This window comes from Natator depressus, chromosome 15 (genome assembly GCF_965152275.1).
Source record: "Natator depressus isolate rNatDep1 chromosome 15, rNatDep2.hap1, whole genome shotgun sequence".
NCBI classification, from domain to species: domain Eukaryota; kingdom Metazoa; phylum Chordata; order Testudines; family Cheloniidae; genus Natator; species Natator depressus.
Genome location: NC_134248.1, coordinates 22,258,715 through 22,278,930, shown reverse-complemented (window position 1 = coordinate 22,278,930; position 20,216 = coordinate 22,258,715). Strand labels below are relative to the sequence as shown.

General features: G+C 41.5%; 1 protein-coding gene across 1 annotated transcript in view; it reads left to right on the top strand.

The window, feature by feature from the left end:
* The window catches only part of TMEM132C (transmembrane protein 132C), a 290,776-nt gene that overhangs the window by 192,256 nt on the left and 78,304 nt on the right, over nt 1–20,216 (top strand). The gene's annotated exons all lie outside the window — the stretch shown is intronic.

Here is a 20,216-nt window from a genome sequence, read left to right as displayed (position 1 = left end):
CACAGTATTGGACATATAGTGTACCCGGCATGAAAAAGCTTGATTGCCCATTTTCATGTTGGCATGACCTTGCAACATATCGTGGTAATGAGTTCCACAGGCCATTTGTGTATTGTGTTAATGAATGATAGTTTTTTTAAGTGGTGGAAGGCATAACCAAAATGCTTTTTCTCTTGTGTATCTCACAATAGATGTGGCCAAATATAATATCCATTACAATCACTGCTTCAAAGTTCTCTTGGAAAGAGACTGATAACAAGTAGTGCTGGTTGGGGAATTTTTCATTAATTTTTAGCCCCCCCCCCCCCCAAGGAAAAAAAAAGCCTGATTCATCTGAGGCAAAACTTTTCATGGAAACTGATCTGTTTCGACTAAATTTTCCTCTGGAAGGTTTCTCCGATCCAGGATGGAATTTCTGAAGGGAGAGGGAAAGAAACACCCATCCATCCCAGACTAGTCACCAACCCAGTGGTTAGGACATTCACCTGGGAGAACCAAGTTCAAAGCTCTACTCCAGATCAGACAGGGCAGGGACTTGACTAGCCACTTGAAGAGTGAGCTGGGATATTATAAAGTGTCAGTGCAGTAAGGCATCACTGATGAGAGGCTTACTATCAAAAGGCTAAAGATGAGATAAAATGGCTTTGTGTAAAACAAAAAAAAAAAATGTAAAGCACTAAAATGACTTAGGAGCCGAAGCCTCATTGACTTTCAGTGGAAACACAGGTGCCTAAGGGCTAGGCTTACAAAGGTAATTAGGAGCCTAAGGATGCAGATAGGTGCCTAAAAGGGTTTTAAAAATCTCATTAGGCACCTAACTCCCATGGGAGTTATTTGAAAATGAGACTTAGGCTCCTGAGTCGGTTAAGTGTTGGAACAACCCCTAAATGTCTTTGAAAATCTGGGCCTTAGGAATTTTTGAAAATTTGTGCCCCTTGTCACCAAGGTCTTTGTTATAAAAAGCTTATACGCTATGGGCCTGATCCTCAGCTAGTATACGGAGTCCAATGATGTCAGTGTAGCTATGGCAACCCACACTAGCTGAGGCCTGCCCCAAATGTATATGGTAGCCCAAAGCCCCTGTACAGAGATCTGATTACCAGTGTGTCTTAGATACAACTTTCTATTTTTGAGCATTTTGTATTCAGAGTTCCTGTAATTCCCATTTCCATATTTAAAACGCTCCATTGGCTTTAGGAGCCACTTTAAATTTCTCGTAAAGGCCAGACCTCTTTACAGAAATAGCTGGATAGCACAGTCAACCTCGCTGCAAAAATAAAATCTACTTTCGCTATGAAATTTACTTTCTTGAAACAGTAATTGTTGCTGATGAAAATCCTAAGTAAAATCTTCGTCCTTTCAAAGGCTGGTAAAAATGGTTTAGAATGAATGCCAAATAGATTTCAGAGTCTAGAATGTGTATTAAACTCAGGAGAGACAACCTCTGAATAGAAATTGTGTTAACCTCTTCCTGCCTGCCTGACAGTGTAGGTATACAAGAAAATTATCATTTGATTTACTTATAGAGTACAAATAGTGTGCTAGGTGTTTACAGACAAGAAAGATGGGCCCATTCCAAAGAGTCTGAAATCTAAGCAGTCTTCAAAATGGTCTTCCAGGGATTTACATGGAGGGCTGTCAGAGAGCATCATTGTTCCCGTGTAAATATGCTATGCTTTCATGGAAGACCAGTATGATCTGCTCCATGGTCCTGCATTTAACTTATCATAGGACACCTGCACTTTCTGGTGGCTTACAGTTTAGAGTTCATTATGGGAGGACTTTCAAAAGAACTTGGTGTTGGAACTGGGCCTTACTCTGCTCCCACTGAAGTCAATGACAGAGTCAGGCCAATATCACGTGCTTTTGAAAATTCCACCTTGAGTGTCTATTCACGCCAAAGAGCATTTGGACTTTAGTAATTGGATTGTAAACCCTTTTGGTGTAGGAGTAGGGTGACCAGATGTCCTGATTTTATAGGGACAGTCCTGATTTTTGGGTCTTTTTCTTGTATAGGCTCCTATTACCCCCCCACTCCCTGTCCCGATTTCTCATGCTTGCTGTCTGGTCACCCTATGTAAGAGCCATCTTTTTGTTCTGTGTTTGTACAGCTCCTAGCACAGTGGGGTCCTGGTCCAGGACTGGGGCATCTAGGCATTGCCACAGTGCATGTAATAATAATTCCTGGAATTCAGACGGGAGCAGGGAAGCCACACAAAAAAAGGTAGCTGCCTGATTTTCCCGTCTTTCCGATTTGCAGTGATTTACACCTATGCAAAGCGATTCCCAAGCGCCATCAAATCAGGGTGCTCTCCCCGGGACATGTCTACAAAGGCACGAGACGGGCCCTCAAGCCCTATGCGGTGACCTGAAATTGCCTCTTCAGAGCTGGCTGTGCTACACAGGCAAAAGAGATGGTCATCTCTGGGAGCAGAACATTCAGTAGCAATGCGTACTGGCAGGTTTGGACGTTGGGTGGTTGGCCTAGGGTGTCAGAAAATCCATAGAGTTTTCCCTAGCCCAGACACTGATGCTAGAGAGAGTGCCTGAAGGCAGAGGAGAGGTGGCATTGAAACCGTGGCCTTTCTCCCGTCGAAATCAATGGCAAAACTCCAATTGACAGGAGCAGGAGCAAGGTCGGGACATGCAGCGTCTTTCGGGGTTGTCTCTATACTGATTTTTCCGATGCATGAGAATAGTTAGCGGTATTAGCTCTACAGCTCCGGAAGCTTTACAAGATGTTGTCACAAATTTTAGAAGATGGATCACGTGCTACACAACACAATTTCTGCACTTAAATAATAAATAAATAAAAAAGGCCACACACAGTGGGAATAATAATGTGATCGTGATTCATCTCTTTTTCAGCTTTAGTCTGGAGGGGACTCTTCTTGCAGATCTTTACCTCAGCAGAATTAAATGAGTCTAACCAGCTGTAGTTAATATAAAATCAAGGAATGCCACTGGAATATCCAAATTCGTTTTCTTCTCCATTTGTGCTGGTAATTTTATAAGACATACTGCCTTCATGACCTCCATCTCTCCCCTTTTATAACCTACTATCACCGTTATCTCTGCACGTCAGGTCTGCTGTATGCAGCAGCATCGGGGTTCTCGTGTTTCCTTTGCCTCTGTCTATACCATGTTCAGCCTTGTGTGTGTGGTATCCCACTGCCAATCCAAATTAGAGTAGCACGCAGTTCACACTGGCAGAAGTCTTATTGGTGATAGTAAGAACTCTCTCGCCCATAATACAAATAGCAGTAGAAATAGTATTTTGTACATGGTCAGTGATAAGGGCAATTAACAAGTACAGCTGGGTAGCAAATCCACCTTAGATATGAGGAGTAGGAACACAGAGTGATGCTCGTGGTTTTCTGGTCGTGGTACATAGTTTTGACATGATGCCCTCATCTAAATGCCAGGCAGTGGGCACAGTTCACTTTTGAAGCAATGGAATTGCTCAGAGGCTTTGGAGAAATTCCCCCTATCAAAAAGGCAAATTCCAGAACAAAATAAGGCTAACTGGATTAGAAACCACCACCTCCCCCAAGCTGAGCAGCCTCCTCTTGTAACCTAATCTGCCTATTCCCTTTCTCCCCTCCTGCAAATCCTATTTAAAGCCACTGAAGCATTTACACAAATACTGTAAATTGGGCTGCTGTTTATTTCAGCCATGGCTTGGATCAAAGGGGGATGTGTATTGTAGGAACCAAATTCCAAATCATTTCCTGCTGGTTGAGAAAGTTTTTGTTTCTTCTGCAAGGACCTGTTTCTGGTGATTTAGCACCCCTGTTGTTTTAACGCTGAGTTAAAAGTTCAAAGAGCGGATGGCTATAGAACTGGGCAGCATGTGCCAGATCTGTGGCTGGTGTAAATCCAACCAGCTCCACTGAAATAAATTGGAGCTACGCCTGTTTATGCTAGTGACGGATTTGTACCCACACGTTTAAGTAACTCCAGGGCTTGCTTTTTCTTTCTCACCATACTTAGGCGGGATGCAGTATCCACAGGAAATGAGAGTAGTGTCTGTACAACAGCTATGGGCAGCCTTGCTGCAAAGATGCAGAGGGCCCAAGGACCAGCCCTGGGGGAACTCCATTGCCGGCGATGGTCTCCACTGAATTTTGATTGCAATGGCGTTAGAGCAGGGGTGGATCGGGTGCAGCATCTCTGCTGGCTGACAGCTCAGTTCGGCATCTGAGGTCAGGAGACTTTAAGAGAACACTAGCAAGGGGTAAATGACCCAAATTAAATGTTGTTTAAACATAAAGCAAACCCTTATGGCTGAAATTCACAGTAGTGTAGAGCATCTGCACCGTATTAAGAGTGCAAGTGGGATGGGGTGCCTGGTGTTAAACAAGGATGGATTTCTCTTAGGGATTGGAATAAGAATGTAAGCAGGTGGCTTTCTCACCCTGCTCCTTACGCCAGAGCTGGCCAAACTTAATCCCTGTCTGGGGGTCGTTTAAACAAAAATGAAGTAAAGCATAAATCTGAGCCTAAGCTTGGTTGTCATTAGGGTTTTCCCTGCGGGACCCACTCTGTCCTTGTCCTTGACCTTGTACCCTCTCACTCAGGCTAAATTTGGATTGAAGTTAATAGGACCTACCTGGTCTGGCTGCCTAGGTGAGTCAGTAGAAATAAGCCTGCCCCAGCCATCAAGGTAATGCAACAGAAAACCTCTGTGTCTCTGTGCTGGTGCCTAGAACTTGACCCTTTGTTGCATGGACTTGTGTAGGTCACCTGCACTAGAGTGAATCTCATCCTGTATGACTGCAAATAATTTAATTCCATCACTTCAGCCCCAAAACAGCTTAATGTAAAAACCGTGCTGTTATCTGTGCTGTTGGAGACACCACAGAGGTGAGCTCGCAAGTTGTGTCTGTATGGTTGCAATTACTTTATGAAGTTGTTCCTGACTTGCACCTGATTTAGTCCTGGTTATAAGTCAGATCGGCACCATGCCCACTGAACCTAATTCTGATTTCTCACTGCTTTCCACCAGTCTAACGCTGAAGGTGTACACCAGTATACAAATGCTGGTGAATTCAACCCCTCAGCCTCACGGTAGCCCATAAGATCCAAAAAAAAGTGAAACTGGACGAATCTGATTTCACGCTCCAACTAGAGTGAAGTGCAGAAACTAAACAAACAGCAGGAGTAGTGACTATTAAATTTGATCGAACGTGTTTGTAAAAAGGGAAGGATTGTTTTTAATACCATTTTCCCCTTCATCTTGATTGTGTTCCCTTAAAATGTAATTCATGTAAACCATAATATAGAAACAGGTTTCAGATCAAGCAAGGCAAAAGAGGATAGAAAAAAGACACAAAGAAGGTAGTAGTGGTTGCTTGGAAAAATCACAAGATGCTATATGGTAGATTTAAAAAAATTTGCTCATCTGCTCTGGGCAGTGAGATGGCCTGTGACTAATGAGTGGGTGGTGGGAAAATTTGCATTTCAGACTAATTTGTTTATTCCTTTTCTCAATAAACTCATTTTGTCTAGGGAGTTTTCCGAGTATCTCGCAGAATATTTGTCATGTCTTCCCCAATCCCTCTCCATTCCACCTTTGTGAATTCAGGTTAAAATGAGAATTATGGTCCTTAAAATGAAAAGTCAGAATACATACATCCACAAATCCAGCTGCCTGCGAACGGTCTGCTCCAAAGCCTTTATAGCCAGTAAAAAACTTTCCATTGAGTTTACAGTACTTTGGATCAGATCCTGTTTGAGCAAATTTGAAAATCGGGCCCACTGACAAACCAGGCAAAGGCATGTTCTAATTGTGACTCTGCAAAGACAAAACGTTCATGAACCAAACTTCTTAGAGGCATCATTCAAAAGTCATCCTCACTCAGAGCTTATCAGTAAACACTCTTGTCACTCGAATAGGCATTCTCTTTTCCTATGGACCATTTAACATTAGAATGGTGTCTCCTTCATTTGTCGTCTTGAAATATTGAGGACACATTGCTCTTCTGGTGTCTGACAGTCAGACAGAAGCGTCTGAGCGCTGAAAATTGATGTCCACTTTCGGCTTTTAGAAGATGTGTTTTAGTTGCAGACCCAAATGTTCAATGGGAGCCCGATAAAATCTTTAAGGAGCAGCTGGAAACTTTTACAAACATTCAGCTTCAAGAAAGTTCCACTGGTAGAGCAGAAATTTTTGGTATTTCTCTTCCCTTGTTCGTTGGGCTCAGCAGCACGGCACTGCTAGGAAAGAGCCCCCCCGGCTCCCATGCAAAAATGCTGACTCCCCACTGGAAGTCTCCATCCTCCATTAGTGACCATGTAATTGTTTCTGCAGTAAGCAAGTGTGAAGTCAAAAGTAGAGAATGCTGACAAGGGCTGGTCAAAAAACGTGAGGTTATTCTTTTTAGAAAACGTAGACCAGAACAACAACAACAATTTTTTTTGGTTTTGTTTCAGACAAAAAAAGTCGACTTTTTGACAAAAAACCAAAAATTTCCAGACAAAATCTGAATTTTTTTTTAATGCTGAAAACCAAAAATTGTAGAGGGGTGGGGGGCATTTGATTTTCTGATGGAAAAATCAAAAAATTTCTAGAAAAGTTGCCACGAACATTTTCCAAAAAAACCCCAGATTTTCTCCCCCCAAAAAAGTTTTGACTGACGTTACATCTCACGTCAGGAGAAGAGGAGTCCTTAGCAAACAAAGATGTTACTTTCATGCCACTGTACCTGGAAATAACAAGGAAGAAAAATACAAACTATTCAGATGAGGCACACAAAGGCTGATGGAGCGGGGGATGCTGTAACATTCACAAATCCAAACTCCAGCTAGTGGGGATCATTTCAAACCTATCAGTCTTGACAGCATCCTTTTAAGTGACACCTTAAAAATGTTAATTGCATGTGTTAGGCACTTCAGCAGTGAGAGCAGTGCCATTGAATGTCAAGGGGATATTGAGAAGGGGGTCCAGATAAAAGCTACTGGGCTTTCACTTCACTGTGCTTGGCAACTGCGTGAGCCACCTATCAATCCTACCACAAGATCTTGTGTGGTTGCCTGCAGTGGTTACTGATTCGGCTGATAGTGCTGTTCCCTTTGGGTCTGTACTGAGTTAATGCCCTGTTGTGGGGTTAGACGTTCAGGGTGCTGCTGGGTGTGCTGTTTTGTTATACAAAATATAAAACTCAAGTTCTGTTCTTTTGGGGTCCTTAAACTTGTTGACCTTTTGTTTGGGGTGTTAACCCCGCCATTCTGTTCAGTTTCCAACTTGAGCGCATACATTTTGCCCTTTAAATTCCCTGAGTAGTTTTGATCAATATGTTGTTCTTCATTTCCTGTTCTAAACTGCGTTGTGCGTTTTGTGGTGTAGTCAGCAGAGTCTTTCAGGTCTGCTTGAACCAGGCCAGGACTTGAGGCTGTTTTAAGCTGGGAGCTACAGAGACCCCCTAGCAGCAGCACTAAATAATCTTTTATAAACCCTACAACTGGGTGAAAAACAGATTTATTTTTATTCACTGGCAATTCCTAAAAAGTTGCAGGGGAGGGGGATTATTTCAGATCAAATCAAAAATTAAACTTTTCAGATTTTCAGTGAATCAAAAAAGGAGAGTGTGTGTATGTGTTTGCGTTAAACAACACATTGTTTGACCAGAAACAAAACATTTTGTTTCCATTTAAAGCATTTTTTAATATTTTTAATTAAAAACAAAAATTTTGAAACAAAATATCATTTTGAATAGGAAAAACATTCTAACGTTTCATTTTGAGAATGTTAGAACACAACATTTCAGATGTGAGGGGATTTTTTTTTTAGGGTTGTTTTTGGTTTGGGTTTGTTTTCAACCAAAACAGTTGTGAAATGAATGTGAATTCATGAAATGTTTTTCTCGCTCCAAATCAGCTTATTTTGAGGAGGAGGAAGTAATTTAGGTTGAAAAATGTCACCTAGCTCTAATTGCAACCAAACTCCACCTCTTCACTATCATGAAGGACACTTCACGATGTTAATATCTGCTGCAGTTTCACCCAGAGGTGACTGCATTTCAGCAGAGGTCGATCTGATTCCTGGGTAGAGTTGTCTGCCAATTTATGTTGTAGAGCACTATGGCATGAAAGGTGCTGCGTAAATCGTAAACTCAGCTCCCGCTCTGCGGCACGGCTATTGCTAGGAGGGGATGATGAATAATGGCATCTGCCCCATACTTGCTGATGTTAAGGGGCATATGGGGTTAATTTAATCCCTGCAAGATCATACTGGTTTCTTACAGAAGCTTGCAGAGAAGCTGTGGAGGAACTGGATGATGTTGTTTTCCATTGGTAGTGATGACTTTTGGCCACAGTTACGCATGGTGGGACAGATTCTGCTCTCTGGTACACACGCATAAATTCAGGGCGATCCCATTGAAGTCAATGGAATTACACTTGCATAAAACTGATGCACGAGGAATTGGGCCCACTGCACCCAATTCTCCTCTCATATAGATCTTATACCAGTCTCCATCCACTGAAGTACCACTTACACTTGATTTACACCAACATAACTGGGTTCCGTATTTGGCCCATTATCACTGGTTGAGCCACCGCCTGATGGGACAGTAATTAACCCCAGTCACCGACTACTGTAGCTGCCTAATGATTTGATGGTTACGTGCTACGGCATGGTGTTTGCAAGGAAAGAGCTTAAGGGAGGGCTGTCTGGTAAGGTCATATTGTACAAGTATCAGGAAGGAGGATAACAATTGAAGACATGGTCTGTGACTGGGGAAGTGAAAACACAGCTGTTGCAGCCTCCTTAGAGAACGCTGGTAGCACACTGATGGTTTGAGGACTGAAACTATTTCCCCCCCCCCCTTTTCTGGGAAGATATATTCTAACTCTGGGCTGTGCACAATATTATTCAGTTCCCTGCAGCCTTAGTCTGGGGGAGTCAACACAAACTTGGGTGATGAAATTGCAGCAGTTAAGCTGATTTCTCAAAGGATACCGCTCATTTCAGGATCTTTTACTCACCATGCAGGCAGCTTCAGAGACACCTGAAAAAGTGTTTCTGTTAAATTAGAGCCCTCACTGAACAGCTACAGCCAGACAGATGTGGCATCGGTGCCTTTGATTTGAAAAATCCCTTTACCATCCAAGTGTACCTGCATTAGAAAAGCAGAAGGCGCCACGGAGGTTTACCATATCTAGGAGAAGGCAGGGGACTGTCACAGGCATTACTTGTCGTCTCTAACAGGATGGTCAGTGTGGTTGAAGAATTGCTTTCCTCAAGAGAAAATAAAGCAAAAATATTATTTCAGTACTGGTTTTATTTCCCTTCTGCGTTTTCCTGAATATTTCCGCACTCTTGTATTTTTTTCTTTTAATATACTCTTAGAGGCAAAACTTTATTTATATTGCTTGTCTCTATGAAACACAACCGGTTCACCAACCTTAACTGCTTGACGGCTGCTTCACATTCCGGGTATGTCGCAAGGGACCAATTCAGCCACCCTGCTGCTGGACGTGACTGGTGTATCCAAGCATTCCATGGATTTGGATGGATTGGCCAACAGCTGGACAGCAGGTGTCATGGAAAAACAGCTGTGAAAAAATTAAAGCCTGTAGAAACTGGGCTCTAAAAACATAAGAGCTTGATTTTTAAATGTTAGGAGTGCAACTCACATAAGTGATTTGTGCACTTACCTGGTCTCTAATGCAATTGTGTATCTAACTAGTTTAAAAATCTGACACCAATTGCTTTGATTTAAGCCCATAAGAGTCAGGTTCTGTGCACAGATAGCAAAGTGATTGACATCCTAGCAATAATGCAGGCAGGTGGCTGGCTGATAGGAAATGTGCAATAAGGCTACAACCCCTCCCCTAGATCAGCTTATTTTTCTTGGTATTGTGGCGCACTGGGAGTGGGCAGCCCCACTGTCTGAACACCCCAGTGTTACCTGACTGTCAGTTGGAGAAACAGGCTGCTAATATCCACAGCAACTGAGACCACTGCAATGGAAACAGGAGCCAATTTGAGGATTAATTGAATGATCAAGCTCAAAACACTTGAGTATATTCCCCCCCCCCCCGCCATTTGAATCCCTCAAAATGATGTCCAGCCAATATTTCAAAAGCAGCCATTAGTTGTGGGTGTCTCCAGATTTGGGTGCCCTGCTGGGGAAACTGAAGGTATCTTAAGTTGGGCACCCAAGAAATCACAGAAATGTAGGACTGGATGGGACCTTGATAGGTGCCCTAGTCCGATCCCCTGCACTGAGGCAGGACTGAGTATTATCTAAACCATCACTGAGAGGTGTTTGTCTGATCCTCCAGTGGTGAAGGTTCTACAACCTCCCTAGGTAATTTTGTTCCAGTGCTTAACCACCCTGACAGTTAGGAAGTTTATCCTAATGTCTAACCTGCAATTTAAGCCCATTGTGTCTTGTCTTTGATGGTTAAGAAGAACAGTTCATCACCCTCTTCTTTATACCAGCCTTTTACGTACTTGAAGACTGTTACCGTGTCCCCCTTCAGTCTTCTCTTCTCCACACTAAACAAACACATTTTTTTCAATCTTTCCTTAGAGGTCGTGTTTTCTAGAGCTTTAATCATTTTTGTTGTTCTCCTGTGAATTTTCTCTAGTTTGTCCACATCTTTCATGAAGTGTGGTGCCCAGAACTGGATGCAATACTCCAGTTGAGTCCTTATCAAAGCTGAGTGGAAGAATTACTACTTGTTTCTTGTTTACAACACTCCTACTAGTACATCCCAGAATGATGTTTGCTTTTTTTGCAACAATGTTACCTGTTTACTCATATTTAGTTTGTGATCCACTATAAACCCTAGATCCTTTTCCGCCATACTCCTTCCTAGGCAGTTATTTCCCATTTTATATTTGTGCAATTTATTGTTCCTTTCTGAGTGGAGTACTTTGCATTTGTCCTTATTGAATTTTATCCTATTTACTTCAGACCGTTTCTCCAGTTTGTCAAGATCATTTTAAATTCTAATCCTGTCCTCCAAAGTGCTTGCAATCCCTGCTAGCTTGGTATCATCTGCAAAGTTTATAAGTGTACTCTCCATGCCATTATCCAAATCATTTAAAAAGATATTGAATAGAACCAGACTCAGGACAAATCCCTGCAGGGCCCTAGTCAATATGCCCTTCTACCTCGATTGTGAACCATTGATAATTACTCTCTGAGTACGGTTTTCCAGCCAGTTGTGCACCTACCTTATAGTAGGTTAGTCTAGGCTATATTTCTCTAGTTTGTTTATAAGAAGGTCATGTGAGACAGTATCAAAAGCCTTTCTGAAGTCACAATATATGGCATCTACTGCCACCTAAAATCAGTGGCCCACCTGTGGGCCTTACTATCTCAGACATAAACACAGACTCAGAGAGAAGCCAGGACTTCACAAAGCTGTTAGAACATGCGATGCGTTATTCTGTGCGTTCCAGTCAATATCTTTCCTAAAGGAATGCTTTAAAATAGACACCTCAGAAGTTTGGGTCAGTAAGAGCGGACCTTTAAACTGCTTTTCAAATATACTATCCTGTCACTGAGCACAATGTTTTATCTGTTGCTCCCAAGCCACTAAACTAAGCAACTAAAAGTGAGCTAAAAAGTATAATTTTGCATATTTAATACAATCTCTTCTTGCTGCTTTTAGCAGGGTGAAGCAGGCATATAATTTAGTTCTGATGTTTGGAATACATCCAGTTTCTTTTTTTCTGATGACATTTTGAAAATGCAAAGTTTCTTGAAAGCAGGGCATTTGGAATGCAGCTCCTCTGAAAACTCCTGATCGAGGTCTCTTTTATAGTGATCTCCTTTGGAAGATTTTTACCACTTAAAGGTTTATCTCCTAAAAAGGAAAATATTGCTTGTCTACAGTAGCCATGGAGGGATTTCAGTTCTGAATGCATACTAAATAGTAAACCCACTTCTCAAAGGAAGGAGAAGATGATGAATCACGGAGAGAGTTTATTTCTTGAGAAATATTATTTGTATTACAGCAGCACATGATGGCACCGTGGGAAATCAGGGTCCGGTCAAGCTAAACACTGTGTGAGTCAGAGTAAGAGACAGCTTCTGCCCCACAAAGTTTACAATCTGCGTAGTGAAAACAGACAAAGGGTGGGACAAAAGATTTATTATCCCCATTGTATGGAGAGGGAAGGGGATACAGAGGGACAGATTTGTAAAGGTATTTAGGGGCCGAACTGTTGAAATCCATAAGAGTTAGGTACCTAAATACCTTTTACAAATCTGGCCCTGAGAGAGTAAGGGCCAGAGTCTCTCTTCTATTCCAGCCACTCTGTGCATTGTGAGTGGCACAAAGTGATTGAATCTGGCCAGCTGAGAAGTCTCACGGCATAAATGGAGCTCTCTGCTGGCATGATGTAGCACACCACCCCACTCCTATGCTGACTGCCCTTCCCCCACTCTGACACGGGGGCATTTCACCTGCACTCTACCAATTCTCAGCTGCCACATGGTTCCGTAGGAGCCATTGCCAGCTGATGGAGATGAACCACGAAAATCAGGAAGATGTGTCTTACACCCTGCTGGCCCTCCCCCCCTCTCTTGCACTGAATAGATTTCAGCACAACAGAGAACACGGGGCTCAGGGACAGACTTTTAATGGTGTCTAAGTTCTTAAAGATGCAGACAGCCTAGTGGATCTTCAGAAACACATAGGCATCTAACTCCCATTGGTTCAATGGGAGTTAGGCGCCTAGGTGCTTGTGAAAATCCTCTGTGCACCTATCTACATGTTTAGGCATCAAAATACCTTTAAAAATCTAGTCCTAAGTGACTTGGCTAAGGTCTTTTAAGGAGTCTTTGGTAGCTGTGGGAACTGAAATTGAGATTTCCTGAGTCCCAGTCCGGTGCGTTAATCAAAAGGCCATGTTTTATCTTGTGGTCTGAGATGTAAAGGTACGGATCCTAATGAGATAATCTAATTTACCTTTATCTAAACAGTGCTCTGAATTCAATTAAAAGCCTATATTGTCTGTTTAAAAATATATATTTATACATATGCTGTTAGGGTTTCTCAGGTCATACATTAGATATTTTCCTTTAAAGAGCTTCATGCATTCTTAAGGCTGTAGTTTCTCATGAAAGTGTGGCTTCCCAAATCTGTTAATTGTCCAACTAGCTCATCCATTTCTTTCTGTCATGAAGGATTTTAGGGTTTAACAGATAACGGTTAGCCTAATGTGGCAAGGTAAGAATTTAACACCCATCTTGTCTCCAGTAGCTGGTATGTTTTGAATTATTACATGCACTCTATAGCTCTGCATGGGGATTACCTTTCTCACATCTCTTATTAAGGGTCTTCTGAAAGAAATTAGTATTAAGTGCTTGTACTTCTTTTGCTGGTATATTCATGCAAAGAAGAACTAGGTGGCTCCAGGAATAGATAATGGTTTATGGAACCCTTCACTGGTTCAAAGGCAGCCTGGGTTGATAGTGATACACCTTTACTACTATCTGATGGCCTATGTGAAAGTGAATTGATATGTCTCAGTCCAGTTCCTAGTGGAAAGCAGTCCACGTAAATATTGCCTCACCATTAAACCCATGGCTGGTAACATACAAGGTCTGATCTTGATCTCATTTCCACTGAAATCAAGAAGTTTATAACAGTGTAATTGCTTATGATTTACACTGATGTCAGGTTAGGATGAGTCCATTGTATGGAACTCGGCTATCTGATCTGGCCAAGAAAAGGAGACGACAGAAGAAAACAATTAGTTTTTCCACATCCAGTGTTGTTACATGGTCTATTTTTAACTGGCTAGAGGATTTGTAACACTAATTGGTCAAATTCAGCCCTCACATCCCAGTGTAAATGCAGAGTAGCGCTATTGACTTCAGGGAGTAACTGTCCTTAAATCGGTGTAATTGAGAGCACAGTTTGGCCCCCAGATAGATCATGTTTGGCCTTTCGGAGGAAAGGCAGGTCTCCTCTTTTTGAGCTGGTTGTGCTTTAGTTGTCTTAACCTCAAATATATTTAATGTCATGGGGGGAAAAATCTATTAAATGTGCTAGTCTATTAAACCTCCGTTCAAGTGTTGGTCCAATCAATAGAAGGTGTTTATCTAAATGAGCAATAGGAGGCAAATCACTTAACCACCCTTCTCATGTGCTTTGCTTGGAGCTGGATTTTGCAGTTCAACATGAGGCTAGGGCAGCATACGGCAGTGCTGCCCCAGGAGCAGGCCAGGCACTACGTTGTGACTTACAGGCTACGTCTGCCCTTGGATCTGGGAGTGTGATTAGACATACCCACACTGCCTTGTTAAAAATAGCAGTGAGGCCATGGTAGCACAGGCATGCAGCAGCATCAGCTAGCAGCCCAAATATATACCTCCAGGGTCCAGGAAGGCTTGTACTTGGGGCAGCTAGCTGCTCCTGGAGAGTCATACAAAGACACTGCCACAATCTAGCCTATGAGTTTGGAGAGTGTGGCCGCCCTGGACACAGAACTGATAGAGCAGAGCAGGAAGCAGGTTTCTCATCCCACCGGAATTTGAGATTTCAGACATTTTCCCATCCCAAAACAGGACAAAAAGTCAATCTCAAAAATTTTTGCAAACTGACCATCCAGAAATTTTTTTTGGATTTGGTCAGCGGAAACATTTTTGTTTTGGTAATTTCAAAGCGTTTTGTTGTGATCTAAAACTTCTAAAAACTTTTTTTTTAGTGTCAATTAACTCAAATTTCAAATAAGTCATTTTGAGTTAAAAACAATCTCAACATTTTCAAGAAGGAAAATTTTTAAACAGGATATTTTGACAGTTTTGAAACTTTTTTTCAAAACTTTTTTGAATGGGGAAGATTCATCAATACCAATCCTTTCCTGAGAACAGTTTCACTTACAACAAATGGATGATTTCTGATGAAAAAAACATTTTGATGGAAAATTCCTCCAAGAACAACTCATTTATGAGAGGAGAAGTTTTCTCACTCTTTCATTCCTTAAAGAAAGAGACGGTTTTATTTCAGGCACAGATTGTTGTCTCTTACGTTCAGGATAAGGAACGTAGAACTAAACAAAGGAGCTTCCATCTTCATCTCTTGAGGAAAATGATACTTTGAGGAATTTTCCACTGACGTATTAACGCCATGTAAACAATGAGTCTAGCTGGCCGGTTTGCGAAGAGGCATTTCACTGTCAAGCTGGACAGTCTGGTAGAGGGAATACATGTCAGCTGCAATCTCTGCTCGCTGGCCCTGTGGAGTTTACTTAAAGTCACAGTGCCCGAGCAGTGAATAATCTAATATTTGAGCATGAGTCTCTCACACTACAGCATTGCCAACTCGAACAATCTGATCAAAAGTGTTGCAATATTTGTTCTTAAAGTCCCAGCTTTTGGAGTCATGTGATTACCTGAAAAACTCAGCTTTCATTTAAAGAAAAAAAAATCATCATGTCTGTAGAGTAAAGCTGAAAAATGTAACCATAAAGGCTCAAAAAGCAGAAGGCAAATAAAAAAGACCCAACATTTATTTTATTTTCTACATTTCCTTATTTTTAAACTAATCTCATGCTTTTGCAGCCTGACTCGTGATTTATGAGACTCAAAACAAACTCCAGACCTCAAGACAACCGGTGTAGAGAAAGTTCCTTCAGTTTTTCCCTTCAAGAGCAGGAGAGATTTCACTTTGTAACACAAAGGATTTATGTCTTTTAAATGGTATATTTCCATTTAAATGATGACCCTAGCAGTGTTGTTTTAATGAAAGTGTCAAAATAAACAGCATGGGAGATGCAAATGAGGCACAATCGTTGGCTTTAGTGTTTCATTGTACATAATTTTTTTTCTCTGTTTTTTTCTGCTCTTTTTGAAGTTTCCAAGCATTATTTTCAGAAACCAATTGACGGGGCCATTCTATTAGCATGCACTTTTGTTACCTGATCATTTCTGGGGCTGATTCTGCCACTCTTTGCGAGCTACACTGTATTACTCAATACATTGTGGTGTCGTTGAAATTGTGTAGAGTAAAGTGTGCTACTCAACATGAGTTAGGGTGGGAAAATCAAGTCTTTTATGTTGCTGAAGGATATTCATTGGATTTGTTATATCATTGAGCAAGTGTGACTCTGCATTGAGATGTCACTGTCAAACCAGATAGCACTGGAGAGCAAAGGGGTTACTAAATGAGGTTTTCAGTAGTTCAAAAAATCATTTGGTTCTTCTGGGATTTCAGTAAAAATATATTTGAGCTAAAGAGGGATATATATATATATATTTTTAGTCCACGGTTCTTTAAATTTATCTTTGAGGGTCACTGCAGTAAATCGGAACTATTGATTTAGCAGGTAGCAGTTCTTAGAATCATTTCATTTAAGAGTCAAAATTCCTGCGTTACTCAAAGCAATAACTCAACACTTTGAAAATCGCTCATCAGGGACTGCCAGTTCATGCTTGTAGACAGGCGTTCAACAAAGATTTCAGTTTGTTTATGGATCGTACATCAGCTGTGTTCTCTACCCTGACAGACAAATGTGTTGCCTCTCTTGCCCTACTTACTTATTATCTGACTTATCCGGCCCACTGCTCTGTGACAGCCTCTCCAGCATTCTGCTGGCCTCAAGTGCTGAATCCTGGCCATGCTTGGCCGGAGCAGGCTGTTAAACCAGGACACACTTCATGTTTTATCTATTGCTTGACCTTTCCAGTGAAGCTGAATCTGCTATGAACTCCTCGCTCCAATGGTGTCATTCAGAACATGGACCCACCCCTGCCAGCAACTGGGTTGTCTCTGGGTCAGGTTTACACATCTTGTTGCTTTCAACTCTTTGGTTTGCAGAGGGATAGCGTCTGCCCATCAGAACTAAACAGCTACTGATTTGAGCAGTATTATTTATCTACACTAGATAGACTCCGGCTAAGGGGGGAATATTTCTCAAAGCAGTAGGGGTTTGGTTGATGAATATATGGTTCCCAATGAATGGTCAATGAGATGCCTAAAGAATATTTCAAACCCAAGAATCCTAGTTATCCTACATCACTTGCTAATTGAATTCACGTCACCAGAGATTCAAAAATCAGCTTTTGGTCCATAATGAATATGACATGCTGAATTGTATGGCAGCGTTTCTCCTGAGTCTTTTCCTTCTTTTCACCTTCTATATGTTTTTAATTATTCTTATATAAACAAATCCGTTCTCCAGCTCCTAAAATCTTGTTTCTCAGTGGCACATATCACCTCTGAGGTACAGTTCCTCCTGGCTGTCAGGGGATAGGAGCTGAGCACTAAGACTAAACCAGTAGTAAATTATTAACCCCACCACCATCAAGATGGATCAGCTGCTCTGGCTAGTGAGCAATAGTTGTGGCACTGTGTCTCCACCCATTCGCTTCTCCTCCCACTCTGCCTAAACATTACCCATCCGCTTCAGAGAGAGAATATAACTCGGTGTTTGCTCCTGTGCACCCAGACCAAGGTTCGCGTAGCCTGCCTAGTGCTGCAAAGAGACTTCTTACTGTCTTGTCCAAGTTACAGTCAAGCTCTGAATGACTGATCTATTTACAGCTCTGAATGAATGCATGGAGTGAACTGGTCCAGGGAAGCTCTCACTCCAACCAAATCAGACTCCTACTCCAACCCCTGAGCACTTCTTTAGAAGCTCCTCCTGCCGCAAGCTGCATTTGCAATCACTCCATGCTGTGTACATTAGAAAAGTTTTATAATTACTTACTGTTCTGGCTGCTAAGCAGTTCTAAATGCTAGACATTAAGGAATTGCCATTTCAGTCAGCGAGCAAGCTCTGAACATTAAACGTGTTTCACGAGAAGGTTTTCCTTTTTTTTTTTTTTTTTTTTTCCCAGCCATTACGCATCTCGGAAGGCATATTGTTTTCAAGTGGCCGCTTTCCTAGCTGTTGATCCTTTCCGTCTCTCCTATACGAAAGAGAAAAAAGAAACCGAGATGATGCAGTGTGAAGGTTTTATTGGCCATGTTTGAGATGAGTCCATTGCTCACCCGTGGAGGAGCTATAAGTGAATTACGCAGATCATCCCGAGCAAGTGCCAATAAAACCTTTCTACTGTACCACATGTATTCCAGGATACTGTATGCCACACATTTTACAGAAAAAGCTATTTTAGCAATGTTTTAGAGTGCTGCTAAAAATGCTGTGTTTTTATATCCCACCACCACTGAAGCCAGGCAGCTGTGCGTGACTCCAAGGGCTAGAGAAATGATAGTCTGAGACTTTCAAAGCTCCTTGAAAAGAAGTGGTGTTCAAATCTCAGGGGTGTTTTTGCACATCTCAGCCATAAGTGATGTATCTTAGAAATCTCTCCACATTACCTAGAATATCTCTAATAAACAGAATAGTATTGGATTTTAAGGCTCATTATCTAGAGGCCTTTTAAGGCTCATTATCTAGAGGCCATTTAAGACTAGGTGTAAGTGCTGTAATTTCCATTGGAAACATGTGAGCAGCCCCTTTCCAGTTGGACTGGACAAGATGGCCCAGTGGTTAGCAACTTGGGAAAGTTTAGGTTCAGTTCCTTGCTCTGCCACAGACTTCCAATATGACCTTGGGCAAGTCAGTCAGCATTGCTGTGCCTCAGTTTCCCATCTGTGACATTGGGATAATAGCACTTCCCATGTGAGCATGAATACATGGAAGATTGTGAGGTGCTCAGATACTACAGAATGGAGACTATTTAAGTACCTTAGATTCTAAATCACTCCTGTCCAGAAGTCCCCGCTTATACCATTGGGCTGGCTGGACCTTTTTTTGTTGTGATATTTAATACTGCGTATTTTACATCTGCCCACAGGCTATTTAGAGAGGTCTTCAGCCTTCTTGATCAGGGCAGCTCTCCTGTCATATATTGTGACTCAGAGCAGTTCTGAAGTTGTGCTAGAATTTGTTCTCTGTTTAACATACCTGAAAACTCTGGGATTGTCAATCATATATAAAGCTTTGTCAGTTTCTAAGCATCAGACCTAGAAATGGTGAGACTAATACCTTCCCAGGTACCATTAATCTAAGGCATAATGGCGTCTTTAACAGCTAAATGAACTCAGTAGCTCAGACAATCCAGGTGTCTTTGCATATAATCATGCCTTCAAATAAATTACAAGTTCAATCCAATATGTATTCCTTTTGGGATGTTCCACAAGTGCATAAACCAGCCTTATTCTTATAAGCAATAAGATTTATTTAGTAGGAACTCTTTAAATGGGAATGAGCTGACCTTGAGTTATGAATAGCTACGCCTGTACATCTATCACATTATCCCACAAAATCACTGTTTAAATGCACGAAAGAAAGTATACCCAAGTCATACAAGTGTCTGAGTTTCTCTCTTTCAAGAGAGGAAGCCTTTATACTAAGTAAAGGCATTTAAAACATTACCTAGTATAAAGACTTTTCTGACTAAGTCTTACAAAGGAAAATCCACCATTGAAACAATAATTGGGATGGGAAAGGTTTTACTTTTAAAATAATCATACAAGCTTGGTGGTTGCTTCCTGAACAGTTTAGAAGGAAAGATGGTAATTAGGGAAGTCTAAAAGCTGGATTCCTGATCAGTTCATCATGGACTGTTGCTGAGCCTCAGAAGTGGACCTTTGCCTGTGGTACACACACAAAAAAGTAGGGAAGATTGAAGCTACCATCTTGATGAAGTCATACAAGTATCTGATGAGAGTTGGATTGAGTCGCACTTGGCATACAGGTGCTTGCCCTTTGTTAGAGGGAATAGGGGTAATTTGAAGCAAAGTACTGTGAAACATCACAGGAACACTATATGCAAGCCCCATATAAGTTAGTGTATAGTTATGGATGGAATGGAATAATTTCACTTCTCTGCAATGTCCTAGCCACCTCAACTGATCCCTTAACTCCTTGGTAGTCTAGCAGATTCATTTCCTGCATTCTTTTTCCATGGATGTTTTTAAAGAATTTCTTGGAGATTTTTTTATTTCTTTGACTATTTGCTCTTTAAATCTCCTTAGCCCTCCAGATTGTCACATTACAGTTCATCTGCCATTGTTTATGCTCCTTTCTATTGGCTTTACTTAGGCTTTATTTCCATTTTCTGAAGGATACGTCTAAGGCTTAAATAACCTCTTGACCTAATATGGTTAAATAGGAAGGTACTTTTCTTGTCTTACGTTGACTCCAACTCTCATTTAAGGACTTTAAATTCAGTTTAATTGTGAACAGTTCATATAGTTATAATGATTCACAATGATACCATTGGGCTTGGCTCTGT